The sequence below is a fragment of the Pipistrellus kuhlii genome, unplaced genomic scaffold, assembly GCF_014108245.1.
Source record: "Pipistrellus kuhlii isolate mPipKuh1 unplaced genomic scaffold, mPipKuh1.p scaffold_m20_p_28, whole genome shotgun sequence".
In the NCBI taxonomy this organism is placed as follows: Eukaryota; Metazoa; Chordata; class Mammalia; order Chiroptera; family Vespertilionidae; genus Pipistrellus; species Pipistrellus kuhlii.
Genome location: NW_023425527.1, coordinates 5,430,609 through 5,451,076, shown reverse-complemented (window position 1 = coordinate 5,451,076; position 20,468 = coordinate 5,430,609). Strand labels below are relative to the sequence as shown.

General features: G+C 45.6%; 1 protein-coding gene across 1 annotated transcript in view; it reads left to right on the top strand.

Moving 5' to 3' along the window:
* ASIC2 (acid sensing ion channel subunit 2) overlaps positions 1-20,468 on the top strand; it is an 813,868-nt gene that overhangs the window by 503,657 nt on the left and 289,743 nt on the right. The window lies entirely within an intron of this gene.

Here is a 20,468-nt window from a genome sequence, read left to right as displayed (position 1 = left end):
AATATATATTTTTTTAAAAAGACGTACTCACATAGCCTCGCTGGGTGTTGCAGAGCTGGGTTTGGGGGACTCAGGAGAGGAGAGATAGACAAGGGCAGATAATGGAGTCCCTGGATCCACACAAAGGAACCTGGACCTTCCCAGACGCTAAGGCCTCCCCCCTGAGAAGCTGTCTTCAGCACGGTGGTGAGATTTTTTTTAACGTCTGACATAATAAAAGTGTGTCTCTGTCCTGTTTTTCCCTAACCCATCCTCCATCCCCAAGCTCCATCATCCACTCACAAAACAAGCCTCGCTTTTGCCTCCTGCTGCTCCGATTTCTCTTTGTCTGCCTCAGACTGGGCATCAATAATCAGCCCACCTGCTGCACCGATTCTCCCCTCACTTGACATTGATGGATCCCGGGCCCTCTTAACTGACTCACGACGGGGTGGGGGAAGCCTGCCACACTGGAGGGTCCCTGACCCCTTGGAGGAGCAAGGCTTTGACCTCTGTGGAGAGGAAGTGACGTGCCCGAGTGCACACAGTCATCAGGACCTGATGGGACCAGCCAGGTTCTTCTTCTTCGCATATCAGATCAGCTCATTCTGCTCCTGCCCCATGAAGAAAAGTCAATCCCAGATAAGATTGTGCAGTTGGGAATTTGGACTTCCATGCCCTCCTTCTGAAATCTCTTCGGACACTGTCTTTTCCTTTCATACATGCCCAGCGCATAGAACCTTCCTCTTGACCAAGACCCCTTCTGGAACTCTACCTATCTGTGCTTCATCAGAGAAACTTCCCTGCTTTTCTTGGTAGCCTCTTGTGCCATCAAAACCACAGGCTCTCACGGTCCATCCTTTTCACTGTATGAGTGATTTCCAAGGAGAAGCAGGAATTTCACTACTCTAAGAACTAGAAGATAATAGTCCCACTCTGCCTCTTCTGACATTGTGCAAGCACCTTGATTTCTTTGTGTATAGCTAGGGTTTACTTTGAACCTCTTTAAATTCCTTTTAACTTGGATAGTCTGGGATTCTAATTTTTCCTGGGGCATACCGGAGTGGGCTCTTTCAGACTTAAGAGAGTCCAATATGCGTGTCGCCTCCCAACTCCCTTACTGTATGGATAGCTTGAAGTCGGCCATGGTGGGAGTACTTACACCATGGTAATGGACAGATGTTAAAATCCAATCCTTTGTGTGTTGGGGAGGGGGGACTGGTGTAGTAGCACCCTCACTGAATCCATTCCCTCATATCTTACTAAGAAGGAAGTGTCTGCATTCTCACAGACTCCTAAAAGCAAATGATACCCTAATCCACAAGGGAGCATTTTCGATAGCACAGCAAGCACGTGGGGAGGTGACATGACATGGTTTCCATTGCCCATTCCATATCTTTGGTTCATGTTGTTCTCACCCCCTTGAATTCTGCACTCTTGCATTCATCCATCTTGAATTCATCCATCTTCAGGTCTCACAATTCTACTGCTAATACTTCAAACCAGCTCTGTAAAAATCTCCAGTTCCCTCATCAAGATTACATTTCCCCTCCAATTTGTAGAATACATCTCTCTCCCCATCTGGACAGCAGGTTCCCCAAAAGCATGAGCTGTATCTTCTGTTTCCTCCCCCAATCAGGCAGGCACTGTATCCTGCAAACAATGGGTGTTCGGTAAATATCTGGGTCAATGAGAAGTGCAGCATTTGGCAGATGTGCGGAAGATGTGCTTCCTTTTTATGTGGAACCATATTTGCTGGGAACGGAGAGTAAGCATACAAAATGCATTTAAATAATGCAAAACTGTGTAGAAAGAAAAGCGAGCCTCCCCCTCCCCATTCCTTATTCTCTCATCGCCACTCCCAACCAAAGTGGTGTCACCAGTGTTATGTGGATCCTTCCAAAAATGGCCTGCACGTGCGCAAGCACATCTGTCTGTGAAGAGACCTTTTGATTTGGCACGAATGGAAGCACACTGGTCTGCAGGATTTCTTTCTGAAGTGGCTCAAGGATCGTTCCAGCTCAGCACACCTAGATCAGCCTCATTCTTCTTCAAGGCTGGCTGGTGGTCCATTGTATACATCCGTGGTCAGCAAACCTCGGCTCATGAGCCACATGCGGCTCTTTGGCCCCTTGAGTGTGGCTCTTCCACAAAATACCATGGCCTGGGCGAGTCTAATATTTTGAAGAAATGGCGTTAGAAGAAGTTTAAGTTTAAAAAATTTGGCTCTCCAAAGAAATTTCAATTGTCGTACTGTTGATATTTGGCTCTGTTGACTAATGAGTTTGCCAACCACTGATATAGATGGATCATAGTTATGTAAACCGTTCACTACTGATGGAAGTGTAAGTTCCTTCCTGACTTGGGAATTGCCACGAAAATGGCAAGTTTATCCACATATCCACCTCTTTGCCCACATGTACAAGTATATCTGCAGGGAAACCTATAACTGGAATTTCTGCATCTAAGAGTAGGCCTGGTTTTAACTTTGATAGATATAGCTGCATTTTCTTCCAAGTACATAGAGATCCAAAAGCTGTTATCTCTCTAGCAGCCTTTATCTGCTTCTTTCTTCTTACCCCTTTAAGGGTAAGAAGAAACAGATACTTCCACCTTTTCTGGAATGAGAAGCCGCTCACTTACTGGGCATCACTTCCATTTTTTCTGGCATGAGAAACCGCTGTCGTCATTTTCACAGTCACTCATGTAGCACCTTTGTGCTGCCACAGCTGGTGCTGAGCGAATCATTCATCCCTCCCATGAGCAAAGGCCTCAGCCTCAGCAGGGGAAACTCTTGACTTGATTTCTTTGAGCATGCGCAGTTCAGTCTCTCCGAGCTGCTTCCCGTCATTGCTCTTAGATCAGTAGTCAAGATAGGGAGGAGACCCAAACATAGCCACCACTTCTCTTAGCCATTCTCTCCAGGACAAGGAGGAGAGAGAACAATGGGCGCAAGCAATGCTTCCCACATCTCTCACAGGCAACGCATGGGTCCCTTCTGTCTCCAGTGCCCCTGCCTTTTTTACATCTTTATTTTCTAAGTTAGTTCTTCAGTTTACTTCTGAATATCACACTTCAGGAGGCGTAGGGAAGTGGAACATTTGGTGCTCTCCAGGTGGTGGAAGCCAGAGGCTCAGGAATTACCGAATTCAGCCCTCCTGGAATCCCCTCTGCACTGTCAGGTTTCAAACTAGGGAATTATGGCCAAAGAAAAAAAGCAAGATAAGCAAGGGAAATTATTTTTAAAAGATTTATCTTTATTGTTAAAAGTATTACAAACACCTCCCTCCCCCCGCCCTCCATTACCCTCCCTCTACCCCTCCAGCCCTTCAACACACTATTGTCTGTGTCCATGTAAATATAATCTCTTTCCACCTACCCACTCCCACCTTCCCTTTGAGATTCAACAGTCTGTTCCATTCTTCTATGTCTCTGGATCTATTTGTTCATGTTAATTTTGTTCATTAGATTCCATCTATAAGTGAGATCCTGTGATACAGTTTATTTCAGTTAGCATAATACTCTTCAGGTCCCTCCATGCTGTCTCAAAGGGTAAGAGATCCTTTTTTACAGCTGAGTAGTATTCCATGTTATAAACGTACCACAGCTTTTTATCCATTCATCTACTGATGGGCACTTGGGCTGTTTCCAGATCTTATCTATTGTTAATTGTGCTGCTGTGAACATGGGGATGCATGTATTCTTTCTGATTTGTCTTTCGGGTTTCTTAGGATATATTCCTAGAAGGTGATCACTGGATCAAATGGCAGTTCCATGTTTAATTTTTTGAGGAAACTTCATACTGTTTTCCATAGTGCCTGCACCAATCTGCATTCCTACCAGCAGTGTACTAGGGTTCTCTTTTCTCCACATCCTCACCAGCACTTATCATTTGTTGATTTGTTGATGATAGCCATTCTGACAGGTGTGAAGGAATATCTCATTGTTGTTTTAATTTGCATCTCTCTGTTGATCAGTAACTTTGAGCATTTTTTCATATGTCTTGGCCAACTGTATTTCCACTTTGGAGAAGTATCTACTCAGGTTCTTTGCCCATTTTTTAATTGGGTTGTTTGTCTTTCTTTTGTTAAGTTGAATGAGTTCCTTATATATTCTGCATATTAACCTCTTATTAGATGTATCATTGCCAAATGTGTTCTCCCATACAATGGGCTTCCTTTTATTTTGTTAATGGTTTCTTTTGCTGGGCAGAAGTTTTTATTTTTATATAAGGACTTCTTTTAAGAGCTAGGAAAGTCCTCAGTTACTCTCACATAGGACATGCCTGAACACACACACCACACAAACTTGCACACACACATGCACACATGCACTCACACACAGCCACGCCCCAATGGTTTCTAATTCTAATTTCCCCATCATTGGAAGCATTCAAATACAGGGGCTGAGTCAGGAAAGTAAGCTTGACCTGGCTGTAGGCACAAGAGAGGTATACCAGCAGACTGGAGCCTGTCTGGAGGAAGTCAGCCCTGCCTGGCCTCTGTACTGCCTAGTAGCCAGATGGCAAAGGGGAGACCACACATGCTGTGAGCTCTTTACTCACAGGGCCCTCTCCACCCACAAGTCAAATATGGCCTATTGATTGTCCTGGACCCTGAGCTATCAACCCTTCCCTCTGGATGTAAGTTAGGATGGCAGTGAGCAAAAGTTGGCACAGGCATGGCAGAACACCTCCTCAGCAACAGCATGGTGAATGGGATTTGAAAGTGTGTCTTATGAAGCATACACTGCTTATCTCAGTTGGCCTATTTATCACTGCAGCCCAGTGTCTGGCACAAAAGAATCCTCAGAGGACACAGCCTGGAGGAAAGAAGTCTCAAAGAGGACAGGTCCCTTCCTCTGTGCGATGCCATTAAGGAGAAGAGGAAATGGATGTGTTCTGTGTGTTTCTTTTTTTAAAGATATTTTTATTGATTTCAGAAGGCGGGGGGGGGAGAAACTTCCAGGATGAGAGAGAACTATTGATTGGCTGCCTTCTGCATGCCACACACTGGGGATAGAGCCTGCAACCTGGGCATGTGCCCTGACTGGGACTCGACCGTGATTCATAGGCTGACACTCAACCACTGAGCCATGCTGGCCCAGCTATTCTGTGTTTTTCTAACACTGATTTTGACCCAGCAGGTCAAAGGTTCAGAGAGATAGATGTCAATTCAACGTAAGCAATGCTTTCAATGGACAGGAGATTCCAAATAGGGAATAATCTGCTTTGAGAAGTCACAATTTCCCCATCACTGCAAGCGTTCAAACACAGGGGCAAATATTCTGTCAGGGATGCAAGAATTAGAGGTCTGGAATGGGTGAACCCTGAGAATGAATAATTCTGTGACATGGTCCTTCCTGCCTAAACAATCATGCTGTATGCCATCCAACACCCTGTTTCCTTGGCACCCTCCTGGAGCCTGAGTGTGTTCTAGGCCTGCCTGTGGCAGCCAGGGGAACTGCGTGCCCCAGGAGAAAGCTGATATTTCCACAGAGAACATCCATGCCTTAAAGAGAGACCTTTTTCTTCTTTCTTTCTTTCATCCCTTCAGCAAAGCACAGCCAAGGGCCAGCTGCTAAGCTGTCTGCTCTTTCAGGACCTTGCTTGCTCAGTCTAGCACAGGCGGGAAGACAGCGGCAGCATATGGGTTAGATCCCAAGTAAATATTTTATCTGTGGTCTCTGCAGAGATTGAGAAATGGGCCTTTCAGAGATGAGCAGGCTGTGGGGCTTCCTATTGGCGCTGCCAACTATTTTGAGGAGAAAGGAGACCCATCATTCACTCGGGTCATCAATCTTGAAGCCCAGACCACGCCGAACACAGGTCCCCTAGAGTCAAAATTTGACAAATGGCAAAATAAACTCAGCACACACAGATGAATGAGGGGAACCCCCAGCTATTAAAAACCCATTGCCATTTTGCTACATCTGCACAAACTGCCATCTTCAGCTGCCCGTGTGGGCAAGGCACCCGGCGGGGCACCCAGACGAGCACCTGCAGTAATTAGCAGCTCAGTTCGGGCAGCAAAGCCTGGCTTAGTCCCAACCCCATTGCCCTGAGGGAGACTGTCCTCCTGGAGTCACGGGGCCCTCAAAATGAAAACAGAATAATCAAACAGCAAAGGCGGAGGCCCATGGGAGAAGGTGGAGACGGGCCATGCCAAGAGCCAGTTGCTCCCTGGCAAAGACCCCAAAGTGCAAATGGGAAAAAGAATAAGTGAGCATGTCCACTGTTCTGATGAATGGTCCCAGCTTGGTCGATTTGTTCAGTGAGGAAATGAATCAATCATGCTTCTCTGAAGACCTCCAAGTCTTGCCTTGATTTGGCCTCATAAAATGGGTATGTGAGTTACCTCCAGAACAATGATATCTCAAAATGCAGGCATGGTTGGGACCCAGGAGCGGGGTTCAGCAGACTCTCCTGTGCTGACCACAAGTGCAAGGCCAAAGGTGTCCCATTCACAGATGTACAGCAAGCCCCCTAGGTTCTTCCTGATAGAGCAGCATGGACCGCTGGTCTCTACTCTGTGCATTAATTAGCTAGACCTGGGCTTGTGCCACATGGAAATAATCTCCCTTTTCTGATGCAGCTCAGCTCACAGGCCCCATAGGTTCCAGCTGAAGCAGGAAGGAGTACCAGCTTCTCCTAGGCTTTCGATCAACTTCCCAAAAGATGTTCAACCTCAGTGTCATGGGGACGAAATGTGGTCAGCATCCTTTTTGTCTTTACCGGCTTCTCTCCCTCTGCTCTATTATTCTTAAGTGTCTCACTGTGTCTGTCCCTCTTTCTTGATCCCTGTCTCAGATTTCCCTCAAGGATGTAATATGAGGCCTCCTACAGCTGATGGTTTAACATCCTTAATTCCCTTATCTTTGTTTTGGCTACAGCCCCCATACCACCCCCCCCATCCCCGCCCCCACCCCCCCCCACCCCGTCTAGCTCCCTGTCTTTGCACCTTTCTCCTCCAGTGCATTCATTCTAAAGTACCTGCAGAATGCCCCTTTTCACCTGTAGAGTCCCAGATTGGTGGAGATCCAAGCAGGGCTGGGACTGGGATGAGTGATTTGTCCCAGGAGCAAGATTTAGGAGGCACTCACACTCAGGCTCACACAAGTTCAAGGTCAGCCTGAGAGTGAGGACCTCCTTAAAGGATACTTCCCTGACTCATCATCCCTAAGCCAAGTGTGAGTAAGACGAAATGGTGTCTGCCTCTGTAGAGCTAACCTGCCAGGAAGAGATGGACAAGAATCAAATAATCCAAACAAACTGGACCAGAGTCGGGAAGGAATGGGTCAGGGTGCTAATGTATAGCAGGTGGGGCCTGACCCGGTTTGGGGGTGGAGGAAAATGGAAGGCTGTGCTGAGGAATGATATTTGGGCTGAGAGCTGAAGAACAAGTGGGGTCTAATGAGGTGAAGGCTGGAAAGGGGTGGGTCAAGGACTGAGGACAGAAGGAATAGCAGGTACAATTCTGTAGCAGAAAGGGTGGATATGAGAAGTCAAACCAAGGAATGAGTGTAGCATAAGATGAGGTTGGCAAGGATAAATGGGGCTAGGCAGCTTTAGCTGGCCAGGAAGTGATACAGTGAGTCCAGCCCAAAGCTATCAGGGTAGTCCTGGTGAGAGATGGGGGCTCGGACCAGAGTGGCAGCTATGGAGGAGAGATAAGTGGGCAGCTTGGAGAGATACTTCAGAGGTAAAATTGACTGGATCCATGCTGCATTCAGGGACTAGTTGAGGGCTTTTAAGAAGGCTTGTTGATTGATCCATGGTTACTCATTGGTGCTAATGGGTTTAATCAAGGGAACAGATCTCAATAAAAACAAATGATTATCTTTATAATGGAAGTGTCAATGGGCCCTTACTGAGTAAATTTGCTAATCCTCTTCCCTATTGGGGCACTCAGTCACGGGTGTGGACAGTTGGGACCTTAACCCTGAATTAGAGCTCTTGCTTTGGGGCTGGGTCCCGCTCCACTTCATTTTGAGAACCTTGGAAACACAGCACCCGAGGGGACAGCATGGCATTTCCCAGGTGCATGCCTCCTGTGTTTCTACCTCCAGAAAACCCTGGCCACCAACCCCAGTCTCAGAAGCCAAGTCCCTTTGGGGCATGGGGACAGAAGCATGTCATGGGAAACAGTAAGAATAGTGAGTGACTTGCCCATAGCACCTTATCTGATACCTCCAATAGGCCCTCATCTGCCTGTAGCCTCCTGTCCCTAGCATAGCCCCACACCTTGACCTACTGCTAGACACATAGAGCCCCCCCTTTTTTTTAATCCAAACTCATGGTACTTTTTCACTCTCTGGGCTTGGACCTATCTCCCTCTTTGCATTATTCTTCTCACACTCCCAGAAGCAGCAAAGATGATCCAGGCAACCTTCCTCTAAGCCTACACTAGCCCACTCCAACCCCAGACACATGCCTCTAAGCAGCCCACAGACCTCAGGAAAAACAGAACTATTGGTCCAACGAATGGATATTTCATGACTTTGGCCTTATTGATACAAGGATTTTCATTCTGACTCTACCTCATCCTTGTTCTCTGACCTTGGACTATGATCTGACCTCTGTGGGCCTGCCTCTCTGTGAAGGAAGATGAATGCCAACCTCAATGACTGACCGTTGTGCTGGGGAAATGCCTAGCACAGTGCCTGGCCTATAGGAGGCTCTTGTTAAGTGAGCGCTCCCCTCTCCTTCTTCTCTGCAGCCACCAGGAAGGCAGGTCAGGATCATCATCCATGGTACCTGGGTTGCACAGCATTCCCTGCCCCACAGAGGTTGTGGGGTCTGTGCTGCCAGTCATGAATTTCTCACCCCCCACTTCTTTTCAACCTGGAAGGACCAGGGAGAGCTGAAAAGTGGCCCAAACAAGGCTTGGCTGAAGGAATCATAAACAACAAGCAGGAGGAGCCTAGAGTTTTGTTTGTATTTCCTTGAACTTAAAAATCAAACAATGGCACTCACAGGCTTGTTCAGGTCCTACCCAACCTTCGTTGGACAGTCACTGGTGATTGTGACCTCCTTTCTGTGCCATACTCTAGATTGGTGAAGCCTCTTTACTTGTATCACATTCAAGAGTTAAGGTGGGTATCATTATCCCATTTCATAGATGAGGAAATGGGCTCATAGCAGTCAAGAGATTTGCTTAAAGCCTCACAATGGGTCTATGGTAAAGACAGTTCTCAAACCTGGGGCAGCAAATGCCAAGGCTCATCTCCTCCTCTCCCTCCTCCTCCTTCTCCTGCTTATCTTCTCCCCATTTCCCTCCACCCCTTGCTCCTCCTTTATTTAATTTAATTTTTTCTTCCTATTGCCTTCTGGTTCATAAGCCACTGACTCGGAGTAACACCACCCTGTCCTTTGGCCCTGAAGCCCACCGAAGCAGGTAGATGCATGGGTTACCTCCAGGCCTAGAAGAACCCCGAGTATCTTCCTCTTCTTCCCTCCAAAATCTGCCCAGTGGGAAGCCTCACTTGGCCATTGAGGGGGACCTTTGAAAACTCTCACCCAGTTACCATTTTAATGGACATCGGATTGACATAATGACAGACCAGTGCTATAATGGCCCAGCTGCACTGATGTTCATGTGGTGACTCACAATTAGAGAAGCTCTTTTTTAACCGCCTCCAAGTTTTTCTGATCATTTGAGGACAAATGACTACAATCATACAATCTAAGCTCGAAACAATAGGGTGGAAAATTGCTATTCTAATGGCAATTCTGAGGAGGATTGCTGTTGGGACCACACATGAGAGCCCAGACTGGGTAGGCCACCCTGGAAACAGCCTGTATGCATTGTGGTCGGCAGTGTCAACTTGACTGTGACCATTCATTCATGCATTCATTCATTTCACTCACTCATTTTTTTCACACATTCTTTCACCTATTCTAATGTTATTCATGCCTTCATTTTCTTATGCATTTGTTGACTTGTCCTTCATTCATCTATTCACTCGCACATCCATTCATCCAACAAATATTTTATGAACATCTCTGTGCCAGAGACAGTTCCTATTAGTATCTGCTGGCATGCACTTTAATCCTAGACATCCCTGGCCGATGCAAAGGAAGCTGCTGCCCTTGAAGAGTTTACGAAACCCTCTGCAGCCCAAGAAGAGCTGCCCATGAAAAAGTACTATGTGGGTATCTGTACCAGTTCCACAAAGATGGCACAGGCAGGCATGGAGCAAGGGAGGGATGTCCAAAGGAAGGGTCTCAGCAAGACACGGGTCCAAGATTGGCACAAGGGAGTAAGCAATGGAGGGAAGAACAGACATAACAGCCCCGTGATGAGGACAAACGCTGGGACCACAACCATGTTTCTAAACCATTAGTATCTCTTACTCACCTAGACTGGGGTCTAGTATGAGAAGGTATTCAGTTAAGCACAGACTATGTGTTCATTGTTTTGAGGCATAAGGTCCAGAGCCCCGTGGCGTCTGGGTGCTGTGGCCCCTCATCATGTTTGCCTAGAACAGCCAGGCTCTGGCATTCCAGTGCTTGGATCCCTCATTACTGACCATCTCAGATGGGTGCACCTCCTCAGGTCTGCCTTGTGACAGCAGCATCTTCATCTTCTTTGAAGCTGACCCTGAGTTAGGCCATTTGCCAATGTCTGTCCATCATCAGTGGTTGGGAACGATTAAGTCGCGGTCATTGTAGCTACACTGAAGAGATGGGGCCTCAGTGAGTGGTGCTAGAGTGAACTTCTCTGAGCTGCTTCGGATGGTGCAGGCTGGGCTGAGCTGAATGCACTAAGTAGACTTGGATTAGTAGATACTGCGCTGAGCTGAATGGAGGCAAGCAGTGCTAGAATAGAACCAAGCATGACCAGGAGGTCACTCACACTGGGCCAGGACCTGGAGGGTCAGTTGCTCATGAAACCTGACTCAGTTACATCCTTAAGGCTCTTCAACTGAGGTTCTGTGGCCCATCCCCCAAACCCCAGGAATAAGTCCAGCTTCCTCTGCCACCTTCTCCCCAAGATTCATCTTGTATCAGAGTTTCAGCAAATACCTGATGCAAATTTTCATCTCCTAGCCACAATCTGGGTGGGGTAATTGGTGGAGGGGAATTGGAGAATTGGAGTGCAATGACTGTGGTTGACAGAAGGTTGATACTGACTTTGAGCATCTCTACAATTCTCCCCAATTCTAACCAAACTCCTGACATCAGTTTTAAGTTTAGTGTTAGGGTTAGCCTTGGAGTTTGTTCAGACAAAGTGTTAAGTTCCACCCCTAGTCCCTCCCATATGGGGGGAGAGTAGGCGTCCACAGAGAGAGAGTCACTTCGGTTTCCATGCTGATGCCCCATTGAACACACCTAATATTGAGGGCATGCCCTCAATATTAGGGTTGTCAGCTTCTGGAAATTTAGGACCAGAACATTCCGTGCACACTGTCTTCCCTGGCTATCTGGGCCTTCTTGGGCATTTCCCTTTCCTCTCTCATGTTTAATTCTGTTTGTTCCCATCTCCCCCTCTCACATGGCTTTCCCACCTTACTGCCTTCCCACTGGGACACCAGGAAGGCTTTCTTGATTGTTCTACAAAGATGAAATTGGTGTTCTGTAGTTTCTGGGCTTCTCCAAGCCCTGCCATCCACCCATCCATCCATCCAGCCAGCCATTCATCCATTTGTCTGTTATTCCAATTTTCATTTAGGACATGGAGGATAAAGGCATTGTTAACTCTGGTGAAGACAGAGGAGAAAAGGGGGTTCCTTATTATAAGTGTCTAACATCTAATAAGTACTAAGTAATTTTTGTAATTGAGTGTTCTAACATTATTTACACATGGCTTGTTCTTCTAAGTTAATATTTAAACTACATTTTATTTATTTTTTAAATATATTTTTATTGGTTTCAGAGAAGAAGGGAGAGGGAAAGATAGAAACATTAATGATGAGAGAGAATCATTGATTGGCTGCCTCCTGCACGCCCCCTACTGGGGATCCAGCCCACATCCCAGGCATGTGCTCTAACCAAGAACCCAACTATGATCTCCTGGTTCATAGGTCACTCCGGCAGGCTGTTCCACATTTTAAATATGAGCAAACTGAGACTCGCATAGCTAAGAAGTACCATGGCCATATTCAAACCCTGATCTGGCTTCTTTTCTTCACACTGCACAGAAGGGTCCTACTCTCCTTGCCACCCATCACCTACAGCCACAGCCCAGAGATGGGCCCAGGTCCTCCTGCTTCCTGGTGTTCCCGCCAGTATACCACATTGCTATGACATTTATTGGGGAATGAAAATTATTCAAAACAGAAAAGGAAAGCTACAAATGAGACAAAGGTTGGTTATTGAATTAAGCTATTTTCGCCTTTTTAAAAAAAAAACAACATAATTCAGTCAAATTGATTTATGTGCAGGGGCCCAGCCAGTGCCTTCTGCATGTTAAACTCTGCCCAGAATAAGAGCAAGAAAGGAAGCTCCTGGGAAGCCATTCCTTGGGGCTGACACTGCACATGTCACTGTTTTTGTAAGGGGTAGGAGTCACAGATCTTGAACTGTGTTGAGATCTGGATTTGCTTTTCACCTTGAACAGGAAGACTTGGAAGTGACATCATTATGCTGACATCAAATGCAATTAGAAACTTTCTGTGGAGTTGTATTTCCAACCAGCACTCTCTTTGTTCTGGCTTGGCATTTGATCCAATCCCTAAATTGACCAGGCTGTAGACTGTAGGTCCACCAAGCCTCCTATTGGCTACCAGGCCAAGCCAATCCCAACTTGGCTCCCAGAATTCCTTGGGCTTGCTTGGCTTGCAGGTCCTGATGCTTCTGCATTAAATCCATTCAGAGTAAATTATTTATCTGGCCTAATGTTTCAAAACCTGCGAAAGCCTGCAGTTTTTCTAATCGGACTATTTCTCTAATTGAATAGCTAAGAAGAATTGTGGCTGAATTGGATTAATTTTTGATTAATGATCCTGGGACCTGATTTAAAAAAAAAAAAGATTTCTGCTTTTTCCTTATACACTTAAAGAAAATATAAGGTTGGGAATTTCAGGAGAATTGGGCCTATGCTTGCCCAGCATGATGCATCATGGGAGTATCACCAAGCTATTTCTGGGGATGAGAAGAAAATATTACACTTGGAGAGAGTCTTAAATGATCTGTGGCTATTAGCCAAACCGATCAAGGTTGCTACACAGTTAATAATAACAAGTGATTGTCATTATTTGAGTGCCTGCTGGCTCCAGCTCAGCTCTGAGAGTTTTAGCATAAAATAAGTTATTAGATCAGCTTCTGGAATCAAGCTGTCTGTGTTCAAATCCCAGCTCAGCCACTTTTTACTGAGTGACCTTGGGCACAGAGTTCCAGGCCTTTCTCTAGACCAACTTCCTCATGAATCTTAGTCCATTGCCTGGCTTATATAGCAAATGCTCGGTAAATGTCAGCTATTGTTGTTACTTGTTTTGTTCCCATCTGCTACAGTGCATCCTTCAAGTGAGAAAACTAAGACTCAGAGAAATTAACTGGTTCACATGGCTGGAAATGACAGCCAATTTTCCCAGACATTTAACCCAGGTCTGTCAGGCTCAAAACCCAGTACTGTTGGGATGACATTGCCTTTTCCTTCTCCCTTTTCTATTTGAGAGTATTTATGGGCCAAAATAGTTGTCTATTAACCACCTTCAACTTTTCAGCATCTCATGCAAATGCAATTTCCAAAGCAGCCCTTTGATCTTCCAGAATGCTCTAGGCTCTCATTATACGTGTAAATTATTTAAGAGCAGGAGCATACATTCCACATCTTTATAGATTCCAAAGCCTTAGCACAGTACTCTTCCCACAACAGGAGTCAGAAAATAATTAGCAAATGCTTGCATAGCCCTTATGATGTGTCAGCCACTCTTTAAGTGTTTTGCAGATATTTACCAATGTAATTTGTACACAGCTCTCGGAGGAGGCTCCTGGTATTATTCCAACTTACAAATGAGGAAACTGAAGCACAGAAAGGTTAAAACGTTGAAGAGGGACACACAGCCCATAAAAGATAGAATCGGGATTTGAAGTCTGCACTGGGCTATGTTCTGTGGTTTACAAAAGGAAGAACAGTCAGAGCTCGACCTTGAGGAAAATTCAATCTTGTACAGATAAGACTTGGCCCAGACACTATTATTCATAATTTATGCCCCTCCCACATTGCAAAAGGAATGTTAACAGATGGCCTTTAAAGGGCTAAAAATATACATCAGACACAGCGCCCTAATGGTCCCCTCTCACCAAGTTTGTAGGCCAATGCACAAGTTCATTCTACTTCTGGAATGCCTGTCCACCTGGAAAATTCCCAGTCACCCATCAAGCTTTCCATATTTGTAACAATGGTACCCACAGGATTTTAATCCATTGAGGTGACTGAGTGATGACACAGAGAGTCTAGTGCCATTGAAAGATTATTTTTATTACTTACACTTCCTAAGAGGAAGTACCAAGTTTAATCAGGAGGCAGGAGAAGGTAAGGAGAATGTATGGTCTACTTCCTGGATTATGTTTTCCATGGGAACGTAAGGAAGGGGTAACAGGTTAGGACTGGCTAGTTTGAATACTATGGTCAAGCCCTGGGCTACAGGGGTGATCTCTAGTTGTCTGTACCTATCCCAAGCATGATTTAGGGCAGAGGAATATTGCCTCCTGAAAAGTAAGAGCCAGATAGAGGAAGTGGCTCAGAGTTAGGGCTTGGGATTGGTGAGTTATTTATGACAGGTGTGCTCCCAAGCCTTTGCCAACTCTAAGAATTGACTAGCCTTCAGTGGGCAATCTCCTCCCAGTCATTGAGGTCCCAAATGCCAGAGCATCAAGAATACAGAAAGTAGGAAAATATGGTTAATAACTGAGCAGGCCAGGATTCTTTAATGGAAGTGAAAAGGGCCCAGCACTGGCCAGTGGTTCAGTTGGTTGAGTGTTATCCCATGCACCAAAAGGTTACTGGTTTGATTCCTGGTTGGGGCACATACCTGGGTTTCCACATCAATCCCCAGTAAGAGGCATGCAGGAGGCAACCGATAGTTATTTCTCTCTGACATCAATATTTCTTTCCCTTCCACTCCCTTTGTCTCTTTCTAAAATCAATAAAAATATATATTTTTAAAAAGAAAAAGTAAAGGGTTCACACATGATGATGATGGTTGTTTTCTTTTTCTACATTCCTTGTTTAAAGGACAGCAAATCCCACCCCTACCTGAGAGATCAGTCACCTACTCAGGTGCCGTGGCCACTTCCTTCAGATGAGGCTTTTCACTGGGAAATAAAATACGTTTATTTAGACACATGGTAGTTCCTCTCTTTGTTTAAAACATTTTTTTTTTCTGGGCATGAGAGTTAGGCAGTCTTATTTTAATTAAAGCAGCATGTGGCAGCTAACCATAAAAATATTACTGTTGAATGCAAAGATAAGATAAGACCAACTAGACAACTGATGGGCGAGAGATGTGACCTTCGTATATGTAAATGAAAAAGTGATACCTTCTGAAAGTGTCCTGAGGAGGGGAGGTGGGAGAAACTAGGTAGCTACTTACTTCCTATTCCAAATCTTTATGGTCTATATAGTGAGCTTATTAATATGATGAGACACCAGAGTTCTGCCAAGGATGCTGAGCATGGTCACCAGAGAACTTCTCGTGGGCTCTATCTGAGTCCATCCAGGAACTCGGGGTGAGCCCTGCATGGTCATTGATGCTGGACTCTGCAGCAGGTTCCAGACTGGACTTCTGAGCTGCTTTACCTACAACATGTTGAGGTAGCAGAGCCAGAGAGAATCTAAATCTTAGAACAGGTGGCCAAGAGGAGATCTAAGGGTAAGGCCAGATCAAAAACCAGAAGAAAATATGCGGCTAAAAATGAGCGTATTCATGGAGCCCCATTATGTGATGTGGACTCTCAGACTTAGCCCCCGGATCCCAGTTTTCTAGCAGCTCTTCCAGTGGACTTGGGACTGGCAAGAAGATTGATCTAGAAGGAGTCAAACCTAGACCGAAGATCCTCCAAGATCATTCCTAGACAACAGCTCGCATGCTCTGTGGGCTAATATGGGCCAGGAGAAAGTTAGAGTCAGAAAAGAGAATCAATTCTCTCAGAACCTTCTGGGCCAGTCATGTCATATCTGGAGCTCCCAGCAAGGTCATCTGACAGAAGAGGGAGCTCCCATAACTCAATCTCCTCTGGTTACCTTGTGTGTTTCATTTTGCCCACTCTTACCTCCCTTCTATCTCTTTGCCAGGTCTGCCAAGTCCTGTTTATTAAAAGTGTTGCGTCCAATTTACTGGGCTTTTAATTAAGCTGTCAAGTTGAAATGGGGTTGTCTCCTGGGAAGTGAACAAAGATTTTTATGGTCATTTAATTTTTGCTTAGGATTTAAAATCTTTCTTCTGGCATGCTTAAAATTATTAATGAGATCCAGGAATTCTTGCCCATTTGTGTGCATTACAAGACATAAATCATTAAGCTCAATTAGGGGCAAGGGAAACGTGTGAAGTTAGAGTTGGAGGTTGTGCTCAATCAAGTCTCTTCAAAGCAGCCAAGTGGTAGAGGTGTGACCAACCATCAGGGAGGGGCTGGTGGGGGCAGAAGGACAGGAAGGGAGACAATAGAGTTAGAGAGAAGGGCATGGAGAGGAAGGAATGGAAGGAAGGAACATGGGCCAAGGATTCAAAGAATGGAGTTCAGATAGCAGGTCTGGGAGGGAAGAAGGCAAGAAAGGAATTAGGGAGATGGATTACAGGAGGTGAGGTGATGCTCACCAAGAGTTCTTGTTCTTTTCTTCTTCCAAACACTAGGGGAAATTATACTCCCTGACTCCACCCAGTTAGGAATGACTACGTGACTTCCTTTGGTCAATTAAATAAAAGCAGAAGTGACCTGTGTCTCCTCTGGGTAGAAGCACTTAAAAGCTCACATGTAATCCCCCTTGTTTCCTCGGGGAGCTTATATTCTACTGTGGGAGGGGGAAATAAACAATGAAAAATAACCATGATATACAGGTAACTTACATGGTGATGAAGCCAAGAAAGAGACAAAATCACAGGGTAAGGTCAGGAGTCCAAGGAGAGAGGTGAGCCCTGCCTGGTCATTGATGCTGTGCTCTGCAGCTGGTCCCACACTGGACTTTTGAGCTGCTTTACTGACAACAGGTAGAAGCAGCAGAGCCAGAGGAGAATGTAAATCTTCCTACAGGTGGCCAAAAAGGAGATCCAAGGGTAAGGCCAGACCATAAAACAGAAGAAAAGATGGGGCTAAAAATGCACAGCCTGCACTGTTCCCACCGTCATGGAAAACTTCCAGGTTTAAGATTTCTTTATTTTTACTGTGATCATTGAGAAGGTCATTATTTGACAAGTATAAATCAGTGTGACTCAAAAAAAAAAAAAAAGATGCAGTTAAAGAGAGATTTAAAAATAAGGTACAGTGAGTTGGTAAATTACAATAACACTGGGAACTCAATCCATAAGAAGAGTGAAATGAAAGTGCTGTAGAGCTGGAAGATGGAGAGTGCCTGGTGGGCTTCTCCAGCTGGATCTTGAGATGTGCCCCGAGCTTGCCCACTGCACTGATTGGATTCAGAGTGCAAAGCGGGTGATGGGAGAATAATCGGCTTCTCCAGCTGGATCTTGAGATGTGCCCTGAGCTTGCCCACTGCACTGATTGGATTCAGAGTGCAAAGCGGGTGATGGGAGGATAATCGGCTCCTTTCTTCGGGGCTCCAAGGGTTGTCCCTTGGCCTCTGCCCTGACTGAGACCCGCAGGTCCAGCTCTTGTCAAATAGAAAGTAGGTCCCATGTGCTTTAGGTGAGCCGTAGTCCCATCTCCCTAATTTCACATGTGTGTCTCTCCTCCAGTTTCCTTGTCCTCCCGCCACCCCTGTTATCTCTTAACATTAGCTATCCTCATATTTCCACCCATTTTACATCCTCTAACGCTTACTGAGCACCTACTATGTGCCAGGCCCCATGCTCACCACAGGGAATACAGAGCCACGTGACACAGGGCCCAGCCTAAGAAGCTCACGTTCCAAGATAGACAAGTGAATAAATCTTCACAAGTGGCCAAGATTCCTGCTTTGACAGGAATGGTGCAAAGTGCTAGGTGAGCACTGTGGGTACAGGAACTACCTTCCCCGGAAGTTTGGCAATAGACACAGTCCCTGACTTGCCATCTCCAGGGTTGGAGTCCCCTCTGACCTACCTTCTGTTAGCTGGCACTTTCCTCCTTTCCACTTTGCATTGTTAATTGTGCATTTTCTCAGCTGACCTCCCCAGGCAGGGAGTGGTCTAGGCAGGGCCTGTGCTTCCTTAGCCCACAGCACAGGGTCATGACTCTGAATATTTTATAAGTTCCTGTGATCCCTGACATTTGTGCTGGGCATTGAAAGATGAGTCAGAGATCAAGAGGTGAGAGAGGGGAGAATAAACTCACTCATGCTGAGCTACCGGGACTTGCTGTGCCTTCGTCCTGTCACGCTCAGCTAACCAGGATGAGAGCTACAGATCAGCCAAAAGAATGAACCACTAATGGTGGCATTCTAGGCATTGAAGGAGCAGAGAAGTGTGGTAGGTGAACTTCCCAATGTCTGCCCCCATCACTGAAGTTTCCCTGATATATTTTCAGCAGCGTGAGATTGTTAGAGAGGTAGTCTAATTGTGTCCCTGTGATGAGAAATGCTATCATCTTCCACCTTAGCCCCAGATGTGTGATCCAAGGCCGGCTCTGGACACATAAATATCTATAAATTATTTTGGGGGCAGCTAGGTAATGAGGTAAGCATAGAAAGTATGAGCTGTGGGGTCACAAAACCTGGATTAAAGCCCAGCACCACACTTGCCAGCTAAGAACCCCTGGGAGCCGAAACCGGTTTGGCTCAGTGGTAGAGCGTCGGTCTGCAGACTGAAAGGTCCCAGGTTCGATTCCGGTCAGAGGCATGTACATTGGTTGTGGGCACATCCCCGGTAAAGGGTGTGCAAGAGGCAGTTGGTCGGTGTTTCTCTCTCATTGATGTTTCTAGCTCTCTATCTCTCTCTCTTCCTCTCTGTAAAAAAATCAATAAAAATATATTTAAAAAAAAAAAAAAAAAAAAAAAAAAAGAACCCCTGGGAAAGTCACTTAATTTTTTTTGAGACCCAACTTCTCACATCTGTAAAATAGAGAAAATAAGCGTAACACCTACTCCATGGGCTGTTGTAAACACTGAATGTGATTATGTGAATAGATGTGCCTCATGCATAGTAGATGCTCAAGAAATGTGAAATGCTGACACTCGTTTCTGTTGTATCAACGCCAGCTTCAGAGCCATCAGTGTTAAAATAATTTTCTGTTCAGCAGAAGCCAGAGGTGCATCTACGCCTGGGTGATGAATGAGATGAGAACTGGGAGTAAATATCCCAAGTTTCTGCCAACCCCATGAGTCAGTGCCTTACTGTGCAGCCTCGGCCAAGGTACTGCCCCTCCCTGGGCCTCTAGCTTTCATTGTAAGATGAGGGAATTGGACTAGATGATGTTTACGTTTCTTCTTATCTCAAGTTATAGTTAAGGGATCTGCTTAAGTGGGGGAATCTGCTGTCCTCCTCCCATTGATTGCAAAGTGAAAAACAAAAGTTGCACTGATTCCCTTCACAACTCCTCTGGCCTGTGTTATGCACCTTACCATAAATCAGGCCTTCCATGCTTGCTTGCTCATTTAATCCTCACCACCACCCAGCATCCCTATTCTATAGATGTTAGTTGGTCAAGATTCCACAGCTACTAAGTGCCAAAGCCAGTGTTTTTTCCTCCAGCTTATTGGACCTCTGATGGGGAAACTCCAGTAACATTACCCTCACCCACATCAACACCCACCCAGCCCATCTAACTTCAGACCCGGGTTCCAGATCTTAAAACAGTCTCATCATAAGTTTAGACCAGAAGTGGAACCCTCAATATATGCACATTGTACCTGTGAGGGTGAATGACAGCAGATTGGAGAGCAAGCCAGGTGTCAATGCATATTAGGCCCTCAATATATTTTTATTAAAAATTTAAGTAAATAAATAACTAAGTGAGCTGATGAATAGATGGGAGCATGCTGAGAATAGGAATTTAGTCTTTCTGTTTTGGTATATCTGCTTCTAAAAAGACATGCCCACCTATACAAGCAAGGAGGGAAACGCTGAAGACATTGCTGTGAGCCCCAGTACAGTCTCCAGATAGGACTGCTTTAAGGTGAAGCAAATGAGGTGCCTAGGACACAACATTTTTTTATTATTATTGATTTTTTACAGAGAGGAAGGGAGAGATATAGAGAGCTAGAAACGTAGATGAGAGAGAAACATCGACCGGCTGCCTCTTGCACACCCCCTACTGGGGATGTGCTCACAACTCAGGTACATGCCCTTGACCGGAATCGAACCTGGGACCTTTCAGTGCGCAGACCGACGCTCTACCACTGAGCCAAACTGGTTTCGGCCTAGGACACAACATTTAAAGAGGCATTTATTCTCCC